The sequence below is a fragment of the Camponotus floridanus genome, unplaced genomic scaffold, assembly GCF_003227725.1.
Source record: "Camponotus floridanus strain SB8 unplaced genomic scaffold, Cflo_v7.5 scaffold218, whole genome shotgun sequence".
NCBI lineage: Eukaryota > Metazoa > Arthropoda > Insecta > Hymenoptera > Formicidae > Camponotus > Camponotus floridanus.
Genome location: NW_020229346.1, coordinates 316,744 through 328,761, shown reverse-complemented (window position 1 = coordinate 328,761; position 12,018 = coordinate 316,744). Strand labels below are relative to the sequence as shown.

Sequence of the window (12,018 nt, the reverse complement as noted above, 5' to 3'; positions counted from 1 at the left end):
AGACCACCCAAAACTATAGATTTGTATTAAAAATTTAGCGTTTTGCATTATCGATACTTGTGTTATCGACGGAACTATCAAAATAATGTTACCTACTGAAAACATTCAAAATTTAGCTTCGTAGTTCATGTCCACGATTTTATTTCAGAGGACGTATTGCCTTTAGGAATTACCCAAGTGATATATGATGTTTCTTATTCTTCTTTCTGATTGAAATTAATTGAGGCAAATATTTTTTTAATTAAACGGTAGTGTATATTAAATTACATATAATAATGGCGATGGTGGTGATAGATAATGTGTGATTAATATATAATATAATATAATATCGGGTAATATATTTTAATAATTATACTTGATAGATAGATAGATAGATAAATAGATAGACAGAGGAGAGATCACAAAACTTATTTATATTACAAATTTATTTAATATATACAAATGTTTTGCGTACTTATGTTATCGACATTTCGTGTACGAGGCATGGAATATAATCCGAAATTATGTTACCCATTGAAAACATTCGTATATTTGACATCGTAGTTCATGTTTATATTTTTTTGTTCATAGGATGCATTGCTTTCAGAGATCGCCTAAAAGCAGACTATGACAAAGCAGAGTGAAAACTATGAACAATTTTGTTATTTGTTTTATAGATTTTAAAAATGGCTTGTCATATGCTACATATTTGTAGAGTTGTAAATATTTTGATAAAAATGTTCAATCTGTAAACAATGGTAACGCAAATGAAATATATCATTGTCTCTAAATCATTATATGTAATTAACATGTAATATGTATTTAAAATTAATTTATCAATTTAATTCTAATAAAATTATGAAATTTTTTTCAGGTATATATTATTGTTTAATATTGTTTAATTTATTGCTTGTCAGTCATTCACATTTATTAAAAATAGTCACTTTATTAAATAATGTGAGAAACTCTATGTTCTTTGCGAATAGTAAGTAGAACTTTTATGGATATAGCATTTTGATAATAGTTTATATTTACAGTAGAAAATAGTTTGCATTTCACTGTGCTTTTGTTCTATAGGACCTGAAGATGAATTATGAAAGGATGTGACAAGTATCAGTAATGCAGGAAGACGCAGAGGTAGAGCAAGAAGAGTAGTGAAAAGAGAGACCTAAATAAGGAACAAATTATTGGCATGGGAAAAATTCCAATACAATTTCCTGGTCTGAACACTTCTGTGTTTAGAGGAAAAGAATTAATTCAACAGCTGAAACTGCTTGTAAATTTTGAAAGAAAGCAAAAATGGAATTACCACAAAGTCAGACCAGGCCAATGCAAATAAAATTATCGCCATTGGAATGTGGTTGGAGGAGTGTTACAATGGATGGCAGAAGCATTGAATCAGATCTTATTGGAAAAGGTTAATATTTATGCTATTATTGGATTATAATGGTTAAATTACATACATACAAAAATCATGTGATATGATGTCTATTTTCAATTTTTTTTTTTGATGTTTCAGTTCTAAATATTAGAATCTTATATAATTAATATCTTTGTTTTCTGCAGATACATTTGAAAGTTTTGAAACCTGGATTTTGGAAAACAAAATGATAACTTGTATGACCAGTAATTTTGCACGTAAGACTAGAATCAATTCATTTATAGTAACTGGGAATGGAAATGGATTGGCTGGATTTGCGTTATGAAAAGCCAAAGCATCCCTAAAGACGATTAAAAATAGGGCTGGTCAAAGATTAATGTATATTCCTACATATAAGGAACACACTGGTAAGAAAATACTTGTCGATACTATATAATATAAAATTTATTTCTTCTCTTTTAATATCACTTTGTATTTTTCAGTGTTACATGATTTCTTTACACAGTTTGAGAATATAAAAATATATTTGTAAAGAAAATTCATGAAGGATAATGGGCTTGTTTGTCATCATGCGATAAAAGCATGTTGCGAGATAATTGGCATAAAGGATATGTATGCCAAAGTACAAGAAGGAATGTAAAAGCATTCTTTGGTTGGTTTATTGCAATAGGCGTGAATATAAAGTATTTAAAGGCATATTATACTTTTTATTTAATTTATATTAGAAAGAAACATTTTTTATTTATAAATATATATATATATATATATATATATATATATATATATATATGTTAGACATAAAGCTAAAAAAAAACGTAGATTAATTAATTAATTGTTTTATTTAATTATCAATTTATATATGTATATTATTAAAAATAATTTTTTGTTTACTTAAACTGTATAAGGTTGTACATAAGAAACAATCTTTTTTATTTAGTATTTCAAGCATATTTTCATAGAACTTTAATTTAATTATTATATTATTAAAAATATTGAACAAAATAAAGAATTAAAGCTGGCTTTCTCTGCAGTCTCATGGCAGATTATATCAGAAATCATACTTTAATTATTGCAATATATCATGAAACAAATCAATCTCAAAATAATGGAAATATTTGCAGAAATATCAAATATGTAATGTAAATATTTTAATTTTTTTGTATGTGATCTATTTTTTATTCTATCGATGTTTTCATAGTGATGCACTTTGAGCATTTTGCTTCATATGTTTGCAATAAAAATATATTAAAGCAAATTATTTTGCAAATTTATTATTCTAATTTTTATTTAGAAAGACTAAGATTAAAAAAAAAGACATATGCATTTTTTTCAGATATTTCTATTGAAAAAAACGCATCAGATAAAACTTTCCTGTACATTTTAAATGTGCCAAAAGATTTGCTCTTTATTCCACTTACTGCAATAATGTACACTAAAAATGACAGATCTATATTAAAAATGATAGATCTATATTTAGTAGTTGGAAAGAAAGAGAGGAAAAATGAAAAGTGCATCTAGAGAATTTAAAAGAATAAAAATCTAAAAATAATAATACATAAAAATTAATATTATGTATTTTTTTCATGAAGAATGTGGGGCACACATTTATGCATTTATTTATTTAGATGAGATTTACTTTAGAGCACATTCAGTATTCAACTTTAATTTTACTTTCTCTTTCTTATGATATATAAGTATAACATAATTACCTGCAAATGCTATCATTTTTGTGTGCTTACAGTGATACAGAAGCAACATTACAAGTACTATATTTACAGATAACATCTGTATAATAAAAAAAGCACCAAAAATCTAACAATGAAAAAAGGATAAATATTGTACATCAGCATAAGTATCAACCAATTATTCCACCGCTCTGTTTCATTAGAGTTGCAATTTTCTTTTATATCAAATATTATAAATAAGATAAAGATTTCTATACGTTTCAAATAAATTTATATATTTTATGTATGTAATACTGCGCACACATATTAAAAGGTGATAATATCGCAGTTATAATAAGATACAATCCTGACAATGCAGTGATTTTTGGATCCTTCTTAAAATAATTTAATTTGATTTATTTTTGAGAAATGCGCACAATACTTAAGAACAAATTATTTTTGTGCCACATATTACTTGTGTAAAATTCCACACACAGTATCATATTGTCTGCGATATATGAAAAGCTTCATCGATGAAATATGATTGAGAATATGATGATAAGAAAAGTAATATAGTACTTGTAATGAATAACCTTAATGTGGAATACATAAATATTTTATATTTTAATTTCATAATCAAGATGAGATAAGACACTCATGATTACTTTAAAAATGTGTCCACAAATATCATGTAACTTCAACAGCTGCACATTCGTCAAATTAATCCTATTACGCTAAATGAATCACAGCAGCTTGTTTTAATTTAATCTAACCTAACCAATTATATTATATGCTTCTCATTAAAATGTGTAAAACTGTACGTCGCACATTTAATACGATTAATATACTACGTAATAAAATGTAATACACTAATGAAATAATTAAATATTATTTTTGAAAGCATGATAAAATCCAGGGAGCATACGCTTGTGTTTAAATTCGACATCGAAAGCACTGAGAGGTTAGGTTAGGTTAGGTTAGATCGAAAAAATTTATCGTTTAACAGTTGGCAGCCCTACGAGATAGACTGTGCAGCACTGCGCGTATATAAAATAAATTTGAAATCGCTTCTAGCTAACCATCTTCACGCGATCGACTTTATTTGAATTGCACCGAATCGAATTATGATGCGGCGCCGATTTGTCCGAATGTAATTCGGGACATCGCGATGCTGTATAAGCGTCGAATGAGCACAAATTATCACGCAAATATGATAAATCAAATCTACTCACCGGCTGTTCCACAGGCCGCTCCTCCTCGGGACAGTTCGCTCGCCTCGACATCCTATTCCGATCTTGATGCACACAAATCCACACGATATCATCAACGCGAACGCGCGACACTTTATTCGGCACTCCCGATATTCGCTCGCATCCGATAATCATCATCAAGGGCGCGAATAACGCGACGCAACTTCGCTCCATTTTCGCAATGACGCCATCACTGAATATCGTCAAAAATCGCTGTCGCACGTTTCCATCGACACACTATAAAAGTCGCGCGATCATCCTTCGACACTCTCGACGCTCGTTCACTCGCGATATTCGTTTAAAAACGGTTAAAAGACGCGAAAAATGCGGACGTACGACGATCCGTGTAACTGCGTATGACTCCGATTCACGCGCCAACATGGCGGCCGTATGACGCGTTTGACGTAGCAGTGACGTAGCAGTGACGTTGCAGTCACGCGCCAACATGGCGGCCGAACCAGTGCGCATTCGTTTCTGCGTATGGCCATTCCTGCGCGCAACTTTGATTTCTGAATATTGTCTACAGCTTTAATTAATAGCACATAATGATAAATATATAAAGATGGAATCAATTAATCATATTGGTCATATATGTAGACTTGCCCGAAGAAATAGAAAGAAAATTGAGATATATTTTTAATTTCTTTTTCTTTTAGTAAAGGATGGAAATGTCTATTCATAGGCTTGTTCTTTTTTTCCTCTTTCGCGCAATTTCGATTCAATATATAACGTAGAAAATTCATAGTATATTATGCTAATGATATGAATTACGAATGATTCGATTGTTTTATCGCGCTTTTCCAAAGTCAAATCTTACAATATTTAGTTTTGCATTTTAAAAGACTGAGAGCGATTCATATACAGAGTTTAAAGAGATATCCAATGCACGACAAATTATACTTGCGTTGATTAGTATTCAATACCGAACTGTTAATCGCGAATACGTACAATACTTTCACACATTTTTTTCACAAAGAACGATATACGAAATGCAATATTTCGCGCCTCGCGTTTCACTCATGCAGCCATCTTTCTTTGCTGTTTAGTATCGCCATCTGCATTCGCGTTAAACGCCAGAATTACGTAGTCCAGATACTTCGACTGCCGGTAAAGTTATCATTTTGTGCATGTCGGTAAATTGTTAGAATCGCGCAAGCATGATTTTTTTATTTGTAACATAACAAAATATGTAATTAAAAGTTCATGTAAAACACGTGTTTTTAATCAAATTACATATACTTATTCCATTACTCTAATACTTGTACGTTAACAGATTTAAGTTACACACATTGCATAAAGCTTCCAGAGAAAAATATCCAGAGGCACAAATATTTTATTATTTAAACGAAAACCATGCGAAGATGAAACAATAGATTAAAGAAGCCGTATAATCATTGTACTTTTATGTATAAACGTTTCACAAAATAAAATCTTTATAAATGAAGTGTTACATTAAAAATATTAGTATAAAATTAAATATCCATGTGAGATTTAAAATTTCTTGTCCTTTTTTTTCTTTAGAATTTTTTTATTTTTTTTTTCTAAAGATTCTTTAAGCGAGCTAACTGCTTCTTTCACAAGACTATTAAACAATTTGAATATTTGATATTTTTTTAGTAATTTAAATTTCGTGAAAAAATTCGAGAGAAAATTAGATTTTACCGTATTACTGCATATATCGATTAAATGCTATATCAAATATGTAGTGTAAATATTTTAATTTTTTTGTATACGATCTATTTTTTATTCTATCGATGTTTTCATAGTGATGCACCTTGAGCACTTTGCTTCATATGTTTGCACTAAAAATATATTAAAGCAAATTATTTTGCAAATTTATTATTCTAATTTTTATTTAGAAAGACTAAGATTAAAAAAGACGTATGAATTTTTTCAGATATTTCTAAAAAAAGAATTTCTGAAAAAAACGCATCAGATAAAACTGACTTTCCTGTACATTTTAAATATGCCAAAAGATTTGCTCTTTATTCCACTTACTGCAATAATGTACACTAAAAATGACAGATCTATATTAAAAATGATAGATCTATATTTAGTAGTTGGAAAGAAAGAGAGAAGAAAAGTGCATCTAGAGAATTTAAAAGAATAAAAAACAAATCTAAAAATAATAATACATAAAGATTAATATTATGTATTTTTTTCATGAGGAATGTGAGGCGCACATTTATGCATTTATTTATTTAGATGAGATTTACTTTAGAGCACATTCAGTATTCAACTTTAATTTTATTTTCTCTTTCTTATGATATATAAGTATAACATAATTACTTGCAAATGCTATCATTTTTGTGTGCTTACAGTGATACAAACAACATTACGAGTACTATATTTACAGATAACATCTGTATAATAAAAAAAGCACCAGTCTAATGATGAAAAAAGGGTAAATATTATAGACCAGCATAAGTATCAACCAATTATTTCATCGCTCTGTTTCATTAGAGTTGCGATTTTCTTTTATAATATCATAAATATTATAAATAAGATAGAGATTTCCATACGTTTCAAATAAATTTATATATTTTATGTATGTAATACTGCGCACACATATTAAAAGGTGATAATATCGCAATTATAATAAGATACAATCCTGGCAATGTAGCGATTTTTGGATTCTGAAAATAATTTAATTTGATTTATTTTTGAGAAATGCGCACAATACTTTAGAACAAATTATTTTTGTGCCATGTATTACCTGTGTAAAATTCCACAAACAGTATCATATTGTCTGCGATATATGAAAAGCTTCATCGATGAAATAAATGGTTGAATATGATTGAGATATAAGAAAAGTACTTGTAATGTAGTAATATAGTACTTGTAATGAATAACGTTAATGTGGAATACATAAATATTTTATATTTTAATTTCATGTAATCGAGATGAGATAAGACACTCATGATTACTTTAAAAATGTGTCCACAAATATCATGTAACTTCAATAGCTGCACATTCGTCAAATTAATCCTGTTATGTTAAATGAATCACAGCAGCTTGTTTTAATTTAATCTAACCTAATACCAAACCAATTATATTATATGCTCCTCATTAAAATGTGTAAAACTGTACGTCGCACATTTAATACGATTAATATACTACGTAATAAAATGTAATACACTAATGAAATAATTAAATATTATTTTTGAAAGCATGATAAAATCCAGGGAGCATACGCTTATGTTTACATTCGATATCCAAAGACACTGAGAGGTTAAGTTAGGTTAGGTTAGGTTAGATCAAACAAATTTATCGTTTAACAATTGGCAGCCCTACGAGATAGGCTGTACAGCACTGCGCGCGCGTATACAAAATAAATTTGAAATCGCTTCTAGCATAACCGTCTTCACGCGATCGACTTTATTTGAATTGCACCGAATCGAATTATGATGCCGATTTGTCCAAATGTAATTCGGGACATCGCGATGCTGTATAAGCGTCGAATGAGCACAAATTATCACGCAAATATGATAAATCAAATTACTCACCGGCTGTTCCACAGGCCGCTCCTCCTCGGGACAGTTCGCTCGCCTCGGGACGTCCTATTCCGATCTTGATGCACACAAATCCACACGATATCATCAACGCGAACGCGCGACACTTTATTCGGCACTCCCGATATTCGCTCACATCCGATAATCATCATCAAGGGCGCGAATAACGCGACGCAACTTCGCTCCATCTTCGCGATGACGCCATCACTGAATATCGTTAAAAATCGATGTCGCGCGTTTCCATCGACACACTATGAAAGTCGCGCGATCATCCTTCGACACTCTCGACGCTCGTTCATTCGCGATATTCGTTTAAAAACGGTTAAAAGATGCGAAAAATGCGGACGTACGACGATCCGTGTAACTGCGTATGACTCCGATTCACGCGCCAACATGGCGGCCGTATGACGCGTTTGACGTAGCAGTGACGTAGCAGTGACGTTGCAGTCACGCGCCAACATGGCGGCCGAACTAGTGAGCATTCGTTTCTGCGCATGACCATTCCTGCGCGCAACGTTCGCACAACTTTGATTTCTGAAATATTGTCTACGGCTTTAATTAATATCACATAATGATAAATATATAAAGATGGAACCAATTAATCATATTGGTCATATATGTAGACTTGCCTGAAGAAAGAGAGTTGTTCTCGATGTTCATTTTTAAAGGAATAAAGAGAATTATATATAAATGTAAATAAATTATCCGAAGAGAGAAAAAATTGAGAGATATTTTTAATTTTTTAATAAGAAATGGAAATGTCTATTCATAGGCTTGTTCTTCTTTTCCTCTTTTGTGCAATTTCGATTCAATATATAACGTAGAAAATTCATAGTATATTGCATTTATTTTTATATATCCACAACTATAATATTCGCACGATCATTTTTTGACATTTACAATACTCGTGTGCCTTGTTCTCGATGTTCACTTTTAAAGGAATAAAGAGAATTATATATAAATGTAAATAAATTGTCCAAAGAGAGAAAAAATTGAGGGATATTTTTAATTTTTTTAGTAAAGGTTGGAAATGTCTATTCATGATAGAAATGCAAAGAAAAAAAATTATTATGTTTAAAATAATAATTTCATATGAAATACAACATTAAAAGTTACATTATAGAACTTGACTTTCTAAAAGCGTAATAAAACAATCAAATAGTAGACAGAGAAAAGACTAATTGTAAAAGAAAAAAAGTTGTTAACTTAACTAAACCATTTAACTTAATTATTACCTTTTTAACTGGAATATTTAACTATTATAAATCTAACATGACATTTATTTAACTTAAATATTTCAATATTTCAATTAAAAAAATAATAATTTAGTTAAACGGTTTAGTCGAGTTAACAACTTTTTTCTCAGTGTACGCGCGCGCGCGCGTGTGTGTGTGTGTGTGTGTGTGACTTTAAAAATATACTTGATATAAATACAATTCTCACATACGTCACAGTACGCGTTAAATATTTCGACAGCGAGCTAACACGTCATTCGACCTTGTGACGTCATTTGGCCTTGTGACGTAGCGCGCTATTGTTTACATACGCGACGACCTCCCCTCATTCGCACGGCGACATTCCAACGGGAGAAAGTAGCGATACGGACCGCTCCGTATTATCGAATTCTTTTCCTAAAAGTACGATCGTGATTAGATCGAAATATAATAATTCGACTATTACAAATGACAAATAATTAACTCTTATAATAAATGCAATTGTGGCGACGATAAATTCATCGAAACGCGATCTTTCATTATTGCAAATAAAAATTGAAGCGAAAGGGGCAAAAATTACAAATTTTCTTGCAATATTCTCCGATTATCGAACTTTACGAATAATAATTATTTCTTTAACATTGCGTAGAATGAAATTCGATTTCGCCCGATGTTTTAAACTTTCCTAAACTGCATGCATATATATCATATTAATTAAACGATTGCTGTATCATCAATTTACATTACTTTAATATTTTAATCTTATGATTCGCGTTATTATGCATATATTATACATCAACAAATAGAAGATAGATAGTTAATTAGTGCAAGAATCGAGTGGTGCATGATTTTGGCTTCGTTTAAAAATTGAACGAATTATTGTAATTTTTGTGTTCCTCTCTTGCAATAATAATAAAATAATAATAATATAATAAAAATACGTATCTCGTATGATTATTTTGCGATCGCGAGTGCCGTGCAAAGTGTCTCGCGATCGTTTCTGTATATGACTGATGAAATATAATTAACTGAAATATAATTGTTTGTTTGCGAGTGAATACGTGAGTGCTACGAGGAAACAACAAAGGATGAAACAACAAAGGAGAAGGACATCTGAAAAAGTATCAGACAGTCAGAAAGCAGAGAGAGCCTGAAGCAGCCAGAGACATACGCGGTGAGTAATTTATAAAAATTATTTATTATTTATTATTTATATACACTATTCTTAAAATAGATATATTGCTTATTATTTTATTATCGTTCTATTTTTCGATCATTTAAATATATAATTCGGATTGAAACGCAGTAAAACAATCAAATCGTAAATCTAAATAATTAACTTAACAAAAAGATCCATAAAAGATATATTAGTTCTTTTAATAAATAATATTGTATAATTAATCTACATAAAAATGAAATATTACCTATTCATTTCTAAATATAAAATACTATAAATTTAATAGTTATATATTTTGTAAAATTTAATTATAAAAGAATCTTTAAGATATTCCAAAAGAATCGAAGAACTTTTCTCAACATAGTAAAAGTTAATTATAAACAAATTTATATTTAATTATTATAATTAATTTGTATTTAATTTTATTGGAATTTTATTATTAATTTTATTGTATTGTCAAACTCGCGATCTCTGTAATGATAGCTATTCAGGAAATAGGTACAGTGAAATAATCAATTATTATCGCTGAAAAAAGGCAATAATATACTTTTAAATCTAATTTAAACTTTTGATAAACAATATAAAATTTTTTTATTATGATGAGAAATCTTTATTAAAGATCATAATTGCAAATAAAAATGGAAATAACTTCACGAAGTTTATTAATCGTTTAATAAATAATTAATAAATAATAAATAATAAATAATTAATTAATGTGTACGTGTACGTGTACGTGTACGTGTACGTGTACGTGTGTGTGTGTGTGTGTGTGTGTGTGTGTGTGTGTGTGTGTGTGTGTGACTTTAAAGATGTGTGTTTAATAAATTATTAATCTGTGTGTACGTGTACTAGTACGTGTGTGTGTGTGTGTGTGTGTGTGTGTGTGTGTGTGTGTGTGTGGTGTGTGTGTGTGTGTGTGTGTGTGACTTTAAAGATATACTTGTATATAAATACACTTCTATATAACTTTAAAAATATATATTTCCGTTATGTTAATTATTCGATTTTTATTCGATCGTTTTATTGCGCGTTCTGAATCAAATTATATTTAGATCAAATAATATCAGAGAGAATATTTATTTATTATATTAGAATTCCAAATGTGTGTGTGTGTGTGTGTACACATATATTAGAATAGAAACGAAATAGAAATAGAAGAATAATCATTGCTCGTAAAGATTGCAACAAAGTAATAATTTATAATTTTGATTCCTGTATCATATAATCGAGTATCGTATTTCGAGAGCAATCAACTATTTATTAATAATAAAATTGTATATAACTTACAAATATTCCACTTATTCCGGACGTTAATATCGCGACAACGACGAATAAACTTTTCAAAAAAGTTCAATTCAACTATTTCATATATGAGACAGTTCTACCAATCACTGATACAAAAAACTCGTCAATTGGCCAGTTGGTGAAACTGTTTCAGTCCTGAGTATTTTCTTAAAAGAGCTGTTGGCGCACATACATAAAGGTGCAATTTTATTGATGCTAAAAGTAGCGTCAACCATTGGTTAAACAATGAAGCAACTACTTACTTCTTTGTTCTACCAATGTTTGACGCTATTTTTTAGCGCCAATGAAATTGCACCTTAAGTGTATGATGTTTACGCGCGTCACGCGTTCGAACGAACCTTGACATTCTCGCGGGAAGACTCGAGCAGCTCGTACGTCGTTCGTCGATATCCTTCAAAGCGCGATCGTTCTTCATCATTTTTGCAATGGATGATTACTAATTTGTATGATTTTTATTTGTGCAGCGAGTGGCGTGTTATTTTGATCCCGAGTGAGTCATTCTTTGAGATTTTATTGCATTGTTGTCGCGTGACAAA

The 12,018-nt window shown here is 29.9% G+C and overlaps 1 long non-coding RNA gene across 1 annotated transcript; it reads left to right on the top strand.

Moving 5' to 3' along the window:
• The first annotated feature begins 829 nt into the window (after positions 1 to 829).
• On the top strand, positions 830 to 2,069 carry LOC112637895. The gene is made up of 4 exons (XR_003122776.1): positions 830 to 964; positions 1,057 to 1,396; positions 1,546 to 1,767; positions 1,843 to 2,069. It is a non-coding gene; the product is annotated as an uncharacterized LOC112637895 (long non-coding RNA).
• Positions 2,070 to 12,018: the final 9,949 nt, after the last annotated feature.